At 38.8% G+C, this 15074-nt stretch overlaps 1 long non-coding RNA gene across 1 annotated transcript; it reads left to right on the top strand.

Annotated features, from left to right (window-relative positions):
* Positions 1-11196: 11196 nt before the first annotated feature.
* Positions 11197-14668, top strand: LOC122241396. The gene is made up of 5 exons (XR_006221507.1): positions 11197-11491; positions 12655-12767; positions 12860-13036; positions 13726-13845; positions 14547-14668. It is a non-coding gene; the product is annotated as an uncharacterized LOC122241396 (long non-coding RNA).
* The last annotated feature ends 406 nt before the right edge of the window (positions 14669-15074 follow it).

The raw sequence follows: 15074 nt of genomic DNA, 5'->3' as shown, positions 1-15074 counted from the left end.
GTCTTGTTCCACAGTGCACATCAGCCATCTGCTAGTTTGCCCCTGCCCTAAATCCTAGTTTAGACAACTGGACTTCTGCCATTGCTCTGTTCTGGTAACCTACCACCAGTACTGGGCTTCCTACCTTCCTCTTATCTATCCAGGCCTGAATCCTGTCCTAGCACCCAAGTCTATTATCTGTTTTGTTCCTGAAGAGCAGGGGTCTGATTTTCTCAAATGTTGCTTTCCCCAGATTACCATTAGCTTCCATAATGCATAGGTTCTCAAATACTATTTCATGCCTTGGCTCTCTCATATTTATCATTGTCTCTCACCCAAACTCTCCTTCACCTCACTGACTTCGATTCATGCTTCAAAGTTCATCTCAGTCATCACCTCCTCCTGGAAGCCTACCCAAGTCTGCCCACCCTCATATGATATATACATTCCTCCCTTAGATTCTCATAGCCTCCTGGGCACATCTCTACCTGTCACTATTAAGTCACAGTGAAATCATTGATGCTTTCATCTGTTCTCCACAGTCAACTGGACGGCAGGGAATATGTGTTCATCTTTTTATCCCCATAATCTACAATAGGGTCTAGCATAGAGGATTCAATAAGTTTAAGGAAAAAAAAGTGAGGAATGAATGAATGAATGAATGAATGCCTTCCACTCATCAGGATGGCCTGAGCTAAGACCTTTTTGCTCTCTGCTGACTATTCCCATCCACTGCACTGACTATTCCCTTCCCTCAGTCCCTCTAGTTCAAGTGCCTGAACCACACTCCCTCTCCCTTCTACTTACTGCCCACTGCCCCAGCCATGAGTGCTTTCCTTGTCCTATTTGGAATTTGTATTGCCTTGTCCCATGATACAATACTTTGTTTAACATTGACCTTCACTTTTATAAATTCAACTATGTGTTGTCAGCACTGCTTATGGTTTTAGAATTTAATGATACATATTTTTTATACAACTTGGCTCCAAATATGTGCCATCTAGTTCATTCGTCACAAAGAACCACTCGTTTGTTCCAACAGTAAAGGGGAAATTGTTAGATTTGTTTAAAGATAGTAGACTCTGTTTTGGACTTTATGGACAATTTAAGGGATTTTTCAAGGATACTGCTTGTCTATAAAAAAATTTTTACCTTACATTCTGATTTTATCGCATTAAAAAAAATTCATCTGTATACTTCAGTATGTGTCTCCAAAAGACAAGGATTTCTTTTCAGTCATTATCACAATACCATCATCGCACAAAGAAAGACCAACGTTGCAAGCAGAGGCAAAAGTAGAGCCAGGAGCCAGCCACTGGCCGCCAACTAAAAGAGGTGCACAAATTTGAAGTTGACACCTGACAAGGTCACTGAGGCAACAATGAGAAAGAAACTCTGCTAGCAAGGTGCAGTTACGGGCACCATGAGGTTTTGCACAGATAAGCTGGGGGCAGAATGCTCACATCAAAGCAGAGAGAGGACTGGCCGTCCTAGACACGGGCCACCAAACCCTGAAGTCATTCTTGGGCTTATTATTCAGTAGTTGTAAATGATTTGCAAAAATGAAGGGAATGAGCATCTTTAGCTAATGTTGATTTACGTAAGGTCAAATTCCTATAATAAATCATATATTCCATATCATTCATAGTGGTTTCGTTTCTCTGACCGGGCATTAAGTGATACATAATTTGGTGCGGGAAGTGGGTGCTGTGGTTAAAAAAAAAAAAAATTCCCAAGTTTGAGGATAATTTAAAAACTGGAAAAAAAAATACAGAAAACAACTACTTTTTCAGACACTGGACAGTATTGGCAGCACAGGAGTGAGGTCCCTGATAAAAAGGAAACAAATGAAGTGAGGCTTACCAATGCCTAGCTTTCTGTCCAGGGTAATTCCAAGATTGTAGCACAGGAAGCGGGATCTTAAGAAGAGTCCACCAATCTTGGTTTGTTGAAAAGACAAACATCAGAGCTTTGGGAAACCGAGGCAGCTAGAATTTCAAAGGTAGAATATCTAAGAGAAGGGAGTGACACCAAGAAAGAGCTCTAGAAATCCGCAGAGGGATTATATACATATAGAGGAAATCCAATGAGGCCAAACAAGAGTGACATCAGAGAAAAAGACAATCACTGGGAGCTATAAGATGAATCATTTCAGGAGTTCACACAGGACCAGGAATTGTTCAAATTCCCCTTGGACAAAATAAAGAAATCTCGATGTATGATGCACGGGGTATAAAATAACAGATTTCTAAATGGTCCAGTGTTAGAATTAGGCTATATTAATCCTAGAATGAAGACAACTTTAGTCTGCCTTAAAAGAGCTTAAAACAAACCACACGAGGATAAAACCAACTCATCTGTGATAACGTAACTGGCCACCAATAAAAGTTCAATACTCTTTAAAGTAATACAACAAACTAGAGCACTGAAGATAAGATTCATACTATGTAGCATTCACTGTACTATTGCTAACATACAAAAAAAAACACAACAAAACAAAACAAAATTAAGTGACCCATAACTAGGACAAAAGTTAGCCAGAAACAAAATAAGAAAATACAGTGTTGATGAAATTAGCAGGAAAGACATCAATAAATTACAAGCAATATTATAAATATGCTGCTTGCTATGGAATAAATTGTGTCACCTCCAAAAATTCATATGCTGAAACCCTAACCTTGAATATAACTATATTTGAAAATAGGGTCTACAAGGAGACAAGGTTACATGAGGTCATAAAGGTAATGTTCTAATACAATAGGATTAGTGTTTTATAAGAAGAGACACCACAGAGGAAAGAAGGTGCTTTATAAGACAATACTTACGTGAAACTTTAAATTTTCTCTCTCTCTTTCTCTTCACCCCTGTCCCCACCTATGTGAGGGCACAATGAGAAGGTGGCTGTCTGTAAGCCAGGAAAGAAGTTCTGACCAGGAACCGACTCAATAGACAGCTTGATCTTGGCTTTACCAGCTTCTAGAACTGTGAGAAATATAGTTCTGTTGTTTGAACCACACAATCTGGGGGATTTTTTATGGCAGCCCAAGCAAGCCCAATTCTGCTCAAGAATGTAAAAGACAGAATCATCACGATGGGAAGAGAAATTAAAGATATTAAAAAAATTCAAGTGAACTTAGAAGTAAAACTACAATAACTAAACAAGAAAAATGTATCAGTTGACATTAAGAGAAGATGGGACACTATAGAAGCAAACATCACTGAACTTGAAGATGTAGCAATAGAAACTATCAAAAATGAAGTGCAAAGAGCAAAAGACTGAAAAAAAAGTGAGCAGAACCTCAGTGATCAGTGGACAATATCAAATGGTCTAATATACACATAAATAGAGTCCCAGAAGAAGAAAATGAGGAGCCAGAAAGAATATTTGAAGAAATTGTGGCCAATATTTTTCCAAACTTGATGAAAAGTAGGAGTCTACAGATTCAAGAAGCTCCACAAATCCCAAACAGAATAAACAAAAATAAATCATACCATGGCACATAATAATCAAATTGCTGAGAACCAATGAAAAAGAGAAAACACGGAAAATAGCCAGAGGGCAAAGAGACAATTACGTACAGAGAAACAAATATTTGAATGAGATTTCAAGCAAGTAGACAGAAAATAAGTAGGACAGAAAACAATGGACTGATATCCTTAACATATTGAAGAACGATTTAACCTAAAATTCTACATCCAACAACAATATCTTCCAAAAATGAAGATTAAATAAAGCTTTAAAAAAAGACTCAGGAATTTCATTGCCATAAGATGTGTATTACAATCAAGTTTTCAAAAGTTCTCCAGATATGGGGCACCCGGGTGGCTCAGTCGCTTAAACGCCCAACTTTGGCTCAGGTCATGATCTCATGGTTCATGGGCTCAAACCCCATGTCGGGTTCTGTGCTGACAGCTCAGGGCCTGGATCCTGCTTCAGATTCTCTCTCCCTCTCTCTCTGCCCTTCTCCTGCTTGCACTGTCTTTCTCTCTCTCAAAAATACATAAACATTAAAAAAAAAAAATCAGAGCACCTGGGTGGTTCAGTCAGTTGTCCGTCCAACTTTGGCTCAGGTCATGATCTCATGGTTTGTGAGTTCGAGCCCCAGGTTGGGCTCTGTGCTGACAGCTCAGAGCCCAGAGCCTGCTTCAGATTCTGTGTCTCCCTCTCTCTCTGCTCCTCCCGCACTCATGATCCCTCTCTTTTTCTCTTAAAAATAAAATAAACATTAAACAATTGTTTTAATTGAAAGTTCTTCAGATAAAAGGAAAATAGTCGTCAAGAAATTTGAATTTGGACCAAGGAATAAAGATCACCAGAATATGCAGATAATTTTCTGACTGTAGAAATCTATTTAAAAGGTGATAGATGACTTAAAACAAAATTAATAGCATATTGTGGTATTTATAACACATGTAGAAATAAAATATATGATGATGACAGTGTAAAAGAAAGAGGTGGAAAGGAAGTACATGATGATAAGATTTTTCCAATATACATGGAGAGATACAATACTACTTAAAGTTAAACTGTGATAGGTTACTGATGTGTTATTGCAAGCCCTGGCACAAGAAATAATGAAACAAAGAGGTATCGCTGATAAGCCAGTAACGGAAATAAACAAATAAAAATGATTAATGTCTTTTTAAAAAACTGGGAAAAAAGAATAAAGGACTAGCAGGAAAAACAGAAAACAAATAACAAGATGGCCGGTTTAAACACATCTGTATCAGTGATTAAGTTGAATCCTTAATGGTCTAAGCACTCCAATTAATACGCACAGATTGTCAGATCTGACTAAAACTAAAGCAAAATCTAAGTACAGTTGACCCTTGAACAACACGGGTTTGAACTACTCAAGTCCACTTACACACAGATTTTTTTCAGTAAAAAAACAGAACATTACTGTAAATGTATTTTCTCTTCCTTACGATTTTCTTAATATCATTTTCTTTTCTCTAGCTTATTTTATTATAAGAATACAGTATATAATACATATAACATATAAAATATGTGCTAATCGATTGTTTATGCTATCAGTAAGGCTTCCAGTCAACAGTAGACTATTAGTAGTTAAGTTTTGGGAAAGTCAAAAGTTATACATGGATTTTTGACTGCTGGAGGGAGGTGGAGGGGTGGCATCCCTAACCCCCTGCATTGTTCAAGGGCCAACTGTACGTGATGTTGACAAAATACTCACTTTACATATAAAGGCATTGATATTTTAAAAGCAAAGGATAGGAAAAAGTATACTATGCAAACATCAAACAAAAGAAAACTGAAGTGGATATAATAACATCAGAAATTTGATTCAGAAAAGGGAACAATACCAGGTATAAAGACGACTATTTCATTATGATAAAGGGATTAGTATATCAAGAAGGCATCCTGACTGTAGCAATCATTTCCTTAGATATACATATATCAAATCATCATGCCATACACTTTAAACATGCACAGTTTCTATTGAAAAGAACTAATCCAGAAAACAAAAGAGGACATACTATGCTAAATACAGGTACGCCTAATAATAGAGGGATAAAAAAAACATGAAGCAAAACCTAAGAAAACTGAAAGTAGAAATAGACATCTATGGTTACAGTTGGAGATTTTAACAGTCCTCTCAGCAATTGATAGAACATGTAGACACAAGAGCCAGTAAGGGTATAGAGGACTTGAACAGTACTGTCCGCCAACCAACTCAGTTACCACTTATAGGCCATACTACCCAGAATAAATGTTAATCTCAAGTGCAAACAGGACGTTCACCTAGATCACATTCTGGGCCCTACGATAGATCTCAAAAAATTCAAGAAGACTGAAATTATATGAAAAGTATATACGTTCGTTGCAGGGGAATCAAACCAGAAATTACTAGAAAGTTAGCTGTAGAACCCCCAAATATTGGGAAATTAAACCACACAGTTTTAAATATAGCATGGGTCAAAAAAAAATCACAAGGGAAATTAGAAAATACTTTGAACTGAATGAAAAATGAAAGCACAACGTATTAAAACTGGAGGACTGCTGCTGAAATAATGCTTAGAGGGAAATTTATAACATTAAGTGATATTAGTTAAAAGTTATTAAATTAATTATCTAAACTTCCACCTTAAGAAGGAAGGAAAAAGGGCAAATTAAACTTGGAGTAAGCTGAAGGAAAGAAATAATAAAAGTAAGTTTTAAAACCAACGCAATTAAAAATAGACAAATAACAGAGAAAAGACTAAAACCAGAGCTGGTCTTTTGCACATATCAATAAAATTGGTAAGCCTGTAGTCTATTGAGGTTGACCAACTCATCCTGATTTGTCTGGGAATTTCCCAGTATTAGTCCTAAAGGTTACACATTTCAGGAGTCCCTCAGTCCTGAGTAATCCCAACAGTTGGTCACTTTAGCCAGAGTGATCAGGAAACAGAGAGAGATAAGACACAAATTACTAGTATCAAGAATGAAAGAGAGATGTCATTATAGATCCTGAAGACATTAAAATAAATAATGAGAATATTATAAACAACTTTATGCCAATAGATTTGACAACTGAGATGAAATGTACAAATTTCTTGAAAGTAAAACTACCAAAGCTTACTCAAGAGGAAATAGATCATCTGACTTGCCCATTGTCTATTAAAGAAATATTTATGGGTAAATGTCTTCCCCCAAAGAAAACTCCAGGCCCAGATAGTTTCACTGGTAAAGTCTGCCAAGCATTTAAGAAAGAATTAAAACCAATTCTATAGAAATGCTTCTAGAAAATAGAAAAAGGACTTCTTACTTTATGAGGCCAGCATCATCCTGGTACCAAAAGGAGATAAAAACATTACAAGAGAATAAAACTGTAGATCGATATCACTTTTGAACATAGATTTAAAGATTCTTAACACAATTTTAGCAAATCCAATGCAGTGAGACATAAAATGACAAATAAACCAAGTGAGCTTTATCCCAGGAATGCCAGTTTGATTTAGGATTCAGAAATTATTAATATAATTCATCACATTAACAGATTGAAATAGAAAAACCATACAATCATCTTAACAGAGGCAGAAAAAAAATTGATAAAATTCAAAACCCATTCATGATAATAAAAAAATTTTTTTAGGAAAAGGAATAGAAGGGAACTTTCTTAATCTGATAAAAGGCAGATGGGAAAAGTATATAGCCTATCATATGCTCAACAGTGAAATACTGAAAAATTGAACGTTTTCCCTACCAGGATCAGGAGAAAGGACTGAAAGTTGCTGTTACTACAGTTAACCTGTTAACAACTCTAGGGTTAGGGACGCCAACCTACCCTCTCCATAGCTGAAAACTCATGTATAATTTTTGACTCCCACAAAATGTAATAATTTACTGTTGACTGGAAGCCTTACCGATAACATAAACAGTTGATCAACACATATTTTGTGTATTATATGTATTATGTACCATATTCTTAGTATAAAGTATACTTTAGTATACTTTTTAGTATAGAGAAGAAAAATATTATTAAGAAATCATAAGGAGGAGAAAATACATTTACCGTGCTGGACGGTAAAAAATCCACATTAGGTAGTGCGTCGTGGGTCTTGGGGATCTGTGCCTTGCTTCAACAGTGTTTGGATGGAACACATCAAGGAATACCCCTTCTTCCAACCTCCAACCATCCTCCAACCTCTTTTCTAGATGCAGTCTTCAGGACCATCTTTTCAGACATCCTCTGAAGATGGGACCAGCCAACATCGTTTTTGGAGCTTAGCTCCTTATTGTTTTTCAACCATGAGCTCCCGGATTCTTCAAAATTATCCCCCGGAGGTAAAGGCCCCCCTAATCTGCCTGGTCAACATGCATCTGAAGCCCTTCTGTGCTCTGGGCTGCTATTTCCACCAAGACCAAAAGTATGGCTCCTGAGGGCATGGGCCACTTCTGTCAGCTGGTTGGGGAGAAACATGGGGATGCCCAGTGTCTCTTGAAGAGGCAACACCGGTGCAGCCGGGACCTCTTCCAGGACATGCAGAAGACATCCCAAGATGAGAGAGGTAGACCCTGGAGGCATGAAAGCCGCCAGGGTCCTGGAGAAGTCTTGACCCCAGGCCTCTTGGATCTGCCAGCCCCCAGCTCCTCCAGCACAGCCTTTGTGACTTCCGAGAGAGCCACTTCCTGGATGAAGAAGTAAAACTCATCAAGAAGGTGGCGAACTCCGCAGGCTGGCAGTCGCGTGGGCTGGGCTGTCTTTGAAAGTATCTCTTTGAAAGGCTCACCCTCAAGCCTGTCTGGGAGCCTCCTGAGTCCAGCGACTCTTGTCTAGAGGGGTCCCTCTGGCATCCTCCAGTGTCAGGGCCTCTGTCTGACCCTATCCTTATAGCCACCAGCCAGCTTTGTAACCACCTGGAGCTCTTTCCCAAGCCGTAGACCAAATGTGAACAACGAAGCTTTGGAAGAAAGAAAAAAAAATCCTCATATAAGTGGATCCATGCAGTTAAACCCCTGTTGTTCAAGACTCAATTGTACTTCTGTTCAACAGTCTACCTGAGATCCTAGCTACTCCAATCAAGAAAGGGGAAAAAAACACATTCAAGTAAGAACAAAAAAACTAAAATTGCCTTTATTGGCACACAATATAATTATCTATGTAGGAAATTCTAAGAAATCTACAGAAAAGAACTAATAAACTAATAATACCAGAACTAATAAGTGAATTTTGTAAAATTGCAGGACACAGGGTCAATATACTAAAATCAGTGGTGTTTCTATATATGATAAACAATCGCTAGACATTGAAATTTTAAAAATAGCATCAAAAGTATTAAATACTTGGGGATAAATTTTAAAAAATAGGTGCTAGACTTGTACAGTGAAAACTACAAAACATTGTTGAAGGAGATTAAGCATTCTTAAGTAGCACATGATATGTTATTTATGGATTAAAAGACAATATTGTTAATAAGTCCAATTCTTCTTGTGTTAGCTTGCTAAGGCTGCTATAACAAAATGTTGTAGACTAGGTGGCTTAAACAACAGAAATCTATCTTCTCATAGTCCTGGAAGTTAGAAGGCATCAAGATGATGGCAGGTTTGGTTTCTCCTGAGGCCTTTCTCCTTGACTTGTAGAGGGCTGCCTTCTTCTGTGTCCTCACATGGCCTTTTCTTCTGTGTACGTATCCCTGGGGTCTGTTCCTCTTCTAATAAGGGCACCAGTCATAGTGGGCTTGGACCCCTAACAGACTCATTTTAACTTGGTCACCCCCTTAAAGACCCTGTCTCCAAATGTACTCACATTCCAAGGTACTGGGGGCTAGGCTTCAACATATGAATTTGAGGGGAACACATAGTTCAGTCCATAACACTCCTCAAATTGTTCTATAGATTCAAGTCAATGCCAATCAAAATCCCAGCAGATTTGTGTGGAATTTACTGTTTTTCTAAAAAATTTTCATGGAAAATCAAAGGATTTGATTAGTCAAAACAATTTGGGGGGGGGGAGATAAAACTGGTGAACTTAGAGTACCTGATTGTCAGATTTACTATAAAGTAAATCAGTAATAACAAAATGTGATATTAGCATAAGGATAGACATATGGATCAGCAGTTGGCAAACTTCAAGCCACAGACTAGTTTCCTGTTTTTAGAAATAAAACTTTATTAGAACACTGCCATTCCTATTTGTTTATGTGATGTCTACGGCTGCTTTTGCACTATAAGAGCAAAGTTGACAGGTTATGACAGAGACCACCTGGCCCACAAGCTTAAAATATTCACTCTTTGGTCCTTTGATTAAGTTTTCCAATCCCCGATCAGTAAAACAAAACAGAATCCAGAAATAGCCTAACACAGGGTTTCTTAGCAGTTGCACTATTGACATTTGGGGCAGCACGATTCTTTGTTGGAAGACTTGCCCAGGCATTGAAGAATGTATAGCAGCATCCATGGTCTCTACCCACTAGATGCCAGTAACATCCTGTTATGCTTATAACAAACAAAAATGTCTCCAGACATTGCCAATGTCCCTCAGGTTGACAAGATAGTTCTCAGTTGAGAACTACTGGTCTAATACCTATTTGGTCAGTTGATTAACAACAGTACCAAGGTAATTCAATGGGGAAACAATATAAAGACTCTTCAATAAATGGTGCTGGAAAAAATCAGATATCCTTTTAGGAAAAAAAAGGACCTTTCCACTATGTAAGAAATTAATGTTAAAGGGATTATCTACCCAAACGTAAGAGCTGAAACTATAAAAAAATCTCCAAGAAAATGTAGGAGAAAATCTTTGTGACCTTGTGTAAGCCAAAGCTTTTTTTGATAAAGAGCAGGCCACACAAAAATAATAATAAATTGGACATCATCAAAGTAAAACTTTTGCTCTTCAAAGAAATTGTTACAAAAATGAAAAACAAGCAACAGCCTGGGAGAAAACAGCTGCAAAACATATATCTAATAAACAGCTTGTGTCTAGAATATATAAAGAACTCTGACAAGTCAATTAAAGAAAAAGAACCCAATAAAATTTGGGCAAAAGATTTCACAATCAACTCACCAAAGAGGATTACACAAATGGCAAATGAAACCTATAAAAAGAATCCCAAAAACATTAACCAGCAAGTAAATTCTAATTAAAACCAAAATGAGGTTGTGTACTTATGTACACATAAGTGTACATAAGCCTACATATGAGGCTTATGTACTCATCAAAATGGCTAACGATTTCTTTAAACAAGACAAAACCCAAAAAATAAAGATCTAACGACATCAAGATGGCAGGTTTGCGGAGCAGCTGGAGCACTCATAAATTGCTAATAGGTCTACAAAATGGTACAGCCCCTTCGAAAAACATTTGACAGTTCTTATAAAGTTAACCATCACTTACTATGCAACCCAGTATTTCCACTCCTAGGTATCTTTTCAAGAGAAATGAAAACATGTTCACACAAAGACTTCTGGGAAAATGTTGGTGACAACTTTATTATAATTGCCAAGAAAAAAATATAGAAACAACCTAAATGTCCACCAACTGGTGAGTGAATAAACAGATTGTGGTATATCCATACAATGGAATACTACTCAGCAATATAAAAGACAAACTACTGATACTTACAATGGCGTGAATGAATCTCAAAAGCATTTTGTTGAAGATGGAGGACTGACACAAAAGACTGCCTATGATGTAGTCTTCTATGTGAATTCTAGATTTCTATCATCAGAGTGACGGAAATGAGGTCAATGTTGCCAGGGACCAAAGGTTGGGGAGTGGATTGATCGTCAAGGCGTACAAAGGAATTTTCTGGGATGTGTCATTGTGATACCCTAGGCACAAATGGTTAGAGCAGTTCAGCCTTAGTTGAGATTCCCCAAGTTAGCTCTACACTGGCCACTTCAGGCTATTGTCTCTGGAAGCAGCAGCTGAGACAGAGTTTGGGGTGAAGATCCTGTGATCCCTGTGAAAGGAGGGGAGAGGAAGCAGGACTGGGCCAAAAGATCAATCATGTGACCGTGTGACCCAAAAAAGTCTTGGCCAACCCACTGGAGAGCTCTGGGGTGAGTGCCGCCCCCAGAGTGGCCCCACCGGGCCCGAATGATCATGCCTATGTCACTCAGCCAGTGGCTGAGGGTTGCCCCAGAAAGAGTGTGACCTTGAACAAGGGGACTCTGCAGCCGAAGCAGTCCCAGGCACTGGTCCCTCCAGGCTGCCTGCTGACTGCATCGTGCAACTAGGTGGCATGTCCTCCCTCGGAGCGGGCATCTGGGCAGGTGCATGCCTGAGTCTATGGCCGGGTGCTATTCCTCAGAATGCTTCCCCGTGGCACTGCAATGCCGCTGAGCTACCCAAGTCCTCCCAAGGGTTTATTGTTTTTAAAAGCATGTAACACTGTTTTAATGGACAAAATGATACTTAGAAAAGTAAACAAAATCCAGAAAGAATTATCTTAACTTGATTTGATGCCACAAAACCCCCTAACATAATATCAATGTTCTACTGGTAAACTAGGGGCTACTAAAAAATAATAAAGTCAGTTCTGATACCAGGGGCATTAATTTAGTCGTCTAAAGTTTACAGTACACTCCGATGCACCAGGCACCCTGCTGACTCTTGAAGACATGAAAACAAATACAGTGTATAAGAATAAATAAGTGAAGGAATAAATGAAGAAACGGAAAGACAAGCTTCTTATCCTTTAGCAGCCTAAAATTTGGCATGTGAGGACAGCAGGGAATCAAGCGACAGTGAAACGGTGTGCCACCTGCTTTATGGAGAGCAGGCAGAGAAGAAGCTGGGTGGCCCCCAGCTGGCCCCCAGGATGAACTACCAGAGCTGGGTGGGAAAGGGTCCCTGTGGAATTGGCAACAGAAACAAAGGCAGGAGTGTGAGTCGTTCAGTGTGAGGATTGTGTAGGAAAGGATTGGCAGAAGGCAGGCCGGTTGGGATGGATTGTGATTGGCCTTGAACACTATGCTAAGGAGGCTGGAGGAGTCACATGAAGGCTCTGGAGAGACTAAGGCAAACCCATTCCTGTGACTGGACAACCCAGGGCATGTGTCCTTCCTGGCTATCCGGATCCTTTTTGGTCTTTGTTTCGGGCTTTGTCTCTATCCAGGACCCTGGATTTGCTTTCTTTCCAAACCCATCATATTCTGTTCTTCCATGTCATTTCTGACTGCCACTTCTAAAAACATGCCCTCTTGTCCCTTTGTCAAGCAAGATGGGGACATCAGGACACATGTATCAGCAAGACCTCGAGCTGATTGTCATGAGCTGTCATGAGCAGCTGATGTCAGTCCTACGATGAAGACACCATTACCCCTCGGACAGCAGGTGAGTGTGCCCACGCCTTGGGCACTTCCTCCTTCCTCTTCTGACCAGTGTGGAAAAGAAGGGATAGCATCACTGTTTTATGCCCCCTGTAGTCTCTGTCTTCTTTTACAGCTTCTGCTCCATCTATGCGGCCACTTTCAACAGGATTCAATATAAATACTTTATTTTGACACGATCCCTTAGAAATCAAAGAGAACTCTAACAGATTCCCTTAACTCCATCAGTTTCTAGAAAACCTGCCTCCGAATCACACAGCTGATTTACATATGGTAAGTAAAACAGGAATTAGCAAATATTTTCTGAACTTGTAAAATGTTTTTAAGACACTCTGATGAGTCAGTGTTTAATCCCTTCTCCATAAATAGGATTGAAAGATCTTTGCCATGTTTTCTCTTAAGTAAATATATTTTAAAACTGTGCCTACATAATGCTCCAATTTTCTTTTCAGCTGCCGCTGTGAATGGACACAGCAGCTGGAATGAGGGATAACACATCACACCTCAACTTTGAATTTCCTGCCTTTTGTTTTCTTGAATCATAGCCTTGATGTTGTTTAAATAGTGCTCTGTATATTTAATTTCCCTTTTCTCTTCACAAAGACCAAACAGTTTTTTTTCAAATCACCCCATCTTTCACAGTGGGTTATAAAAGTGTTCCTGAGCTGAAATTGAACTGGTCTCTTATTTAAACATATGAATATATATTTAGGCATTTTAAGCCACTATCGTTTATTTTATTGATTGACTGCTTGGGCAGAAATGTATTTGTGCACATTTTATCCATGTCATGTGCTCTGCATTTAAAGATAACACCGCTGATAGTGACTGTTAATTGTATGCACAGATGGTTGGGCGAAGAACTTACATCTTCCAAGGTACATGCACATAAAATCCGCTCTTTGCTCTTTGCAAGCTGTGTCATTTGTGACTCTCTCTCTCTCTCTCTCTCTTCGTTTCAGATCTTCTCCAAAAAATCAGAGATATGTGGCATTAGAGGGACAGTTAAATATTATTGGGTCCAACTATCCAAATAAATCAGCCGTCCGCCATTCTGCAGCCCCCACTTGTAACTTTCAGTGGTAAGATATTTAGCTCTTCAAAAAGGTAGCCCATTTCATTGTCACCTATCGCTAAGTACTCAAAAATTCTTCCTTTTATCAAGGCAAGGGTTTCCTTCATGTGACTTCCACCTATTTCTAGGGCCCTGTAGACACACACAGGATAAACCCGGGGAAGTCTTTTGGAGACAGATCTTATATCTTCCCTTTTGCCTTTTTCAAATGGAAATTTCTAATTTCCTTCAGGGTTTCCTTGCTATCGTGATACCTGCCTCTCGGCACACAACAATTTGTCAGCTTTCCTCTTTTGTGCTGATCTCAAAAACTCCTCGTGGGGCCTGACCAGTGCAGCGCGACAGATGATCCCATGCCTTCTGCTTTCTTTTTTCTTCCTCTAGAAGCATTCTTGCCTTATAATTAACTTATCCTTCAATGTTTTATATATATTTTTAAATAATCAGTCAGGTTGTATCTATTCTGTCTAGTACTACGTATTTGACCATTGGGACTAAAAGGTAGGACTTTGCTTTTAAGTCCTATCTTGTTTCATTCTTCCTGTTCGTTGTTCCAAGGTTGTGTTTTTTGTTTTGTTTTGTTTGGGTTGGCTTTGGGTTTGTTTGTTTGTTTGTTTGTTTCCAATTGTGCCAATAAACCTAACAGTTCTCTCTTCAGTCTTGGTTTCACCGGAAAAGTTGACAAACTTATCCTTTGTCTTCATGTAGGCCATTAATGAAAACATGGCATGGGACGGGCTCAATATGGAACTCCTTGATATGCTGTTAAGGACTCCACCTCCTCTGCAATTTTATACCAATTCATTCGTCAACACAGTTGATGGTCCTTCAACCAGGTATCTCTGGCCTGATTTCTGTCTTGTTCAAAAAGATAAAATGAGAAGCCGTCAAATGTCTTACTCAAACGATGCTATGTCTGAACAGCACTTTCCTGGCCTACAGTGTAATAACCTAATAACCTAATCAAGAATGCATTAGATGCCCTTCCCAAGTGCTTCAGTAGCAAACTCAACTATGTTTGTGTGTGTTTAGCATTTAATATGTTGTATCGTAATCACTTATTTATACATGTTTTTGTCCCAGTTAGATTATAAGTTCCTTAATGGCAGGGACCCACTCTTTTTAGTCACCATTGATCCCTGGTGCTTACTGGTGGAGCCTGGCAGATGATGGGTACTCAACAGATGTTGGTTAAATCATTGAATATGTGAAAAGTGCCATGATGGAGTATAATGG

This window comes from Panthera tigris, chromosome C1 (genome assembly GCF_018350195.1).
Source record: "Panthera tigris isolate Pti1 chromosome C1, P.tigris_Pti1_mat1.1, whole genome shotgun sequence".
Taxonomy (NCBI): Eukaryota; Metazoa; Chordata; class Mammalia; order Carnivora; family Felidae; genus Panthera; species Panthera tigris.
The sequence above is the reverse complement of the archived record's forward strand: the minus strand, read 5'-3'. Positions and strand labels throughout refer to the sequence as shown.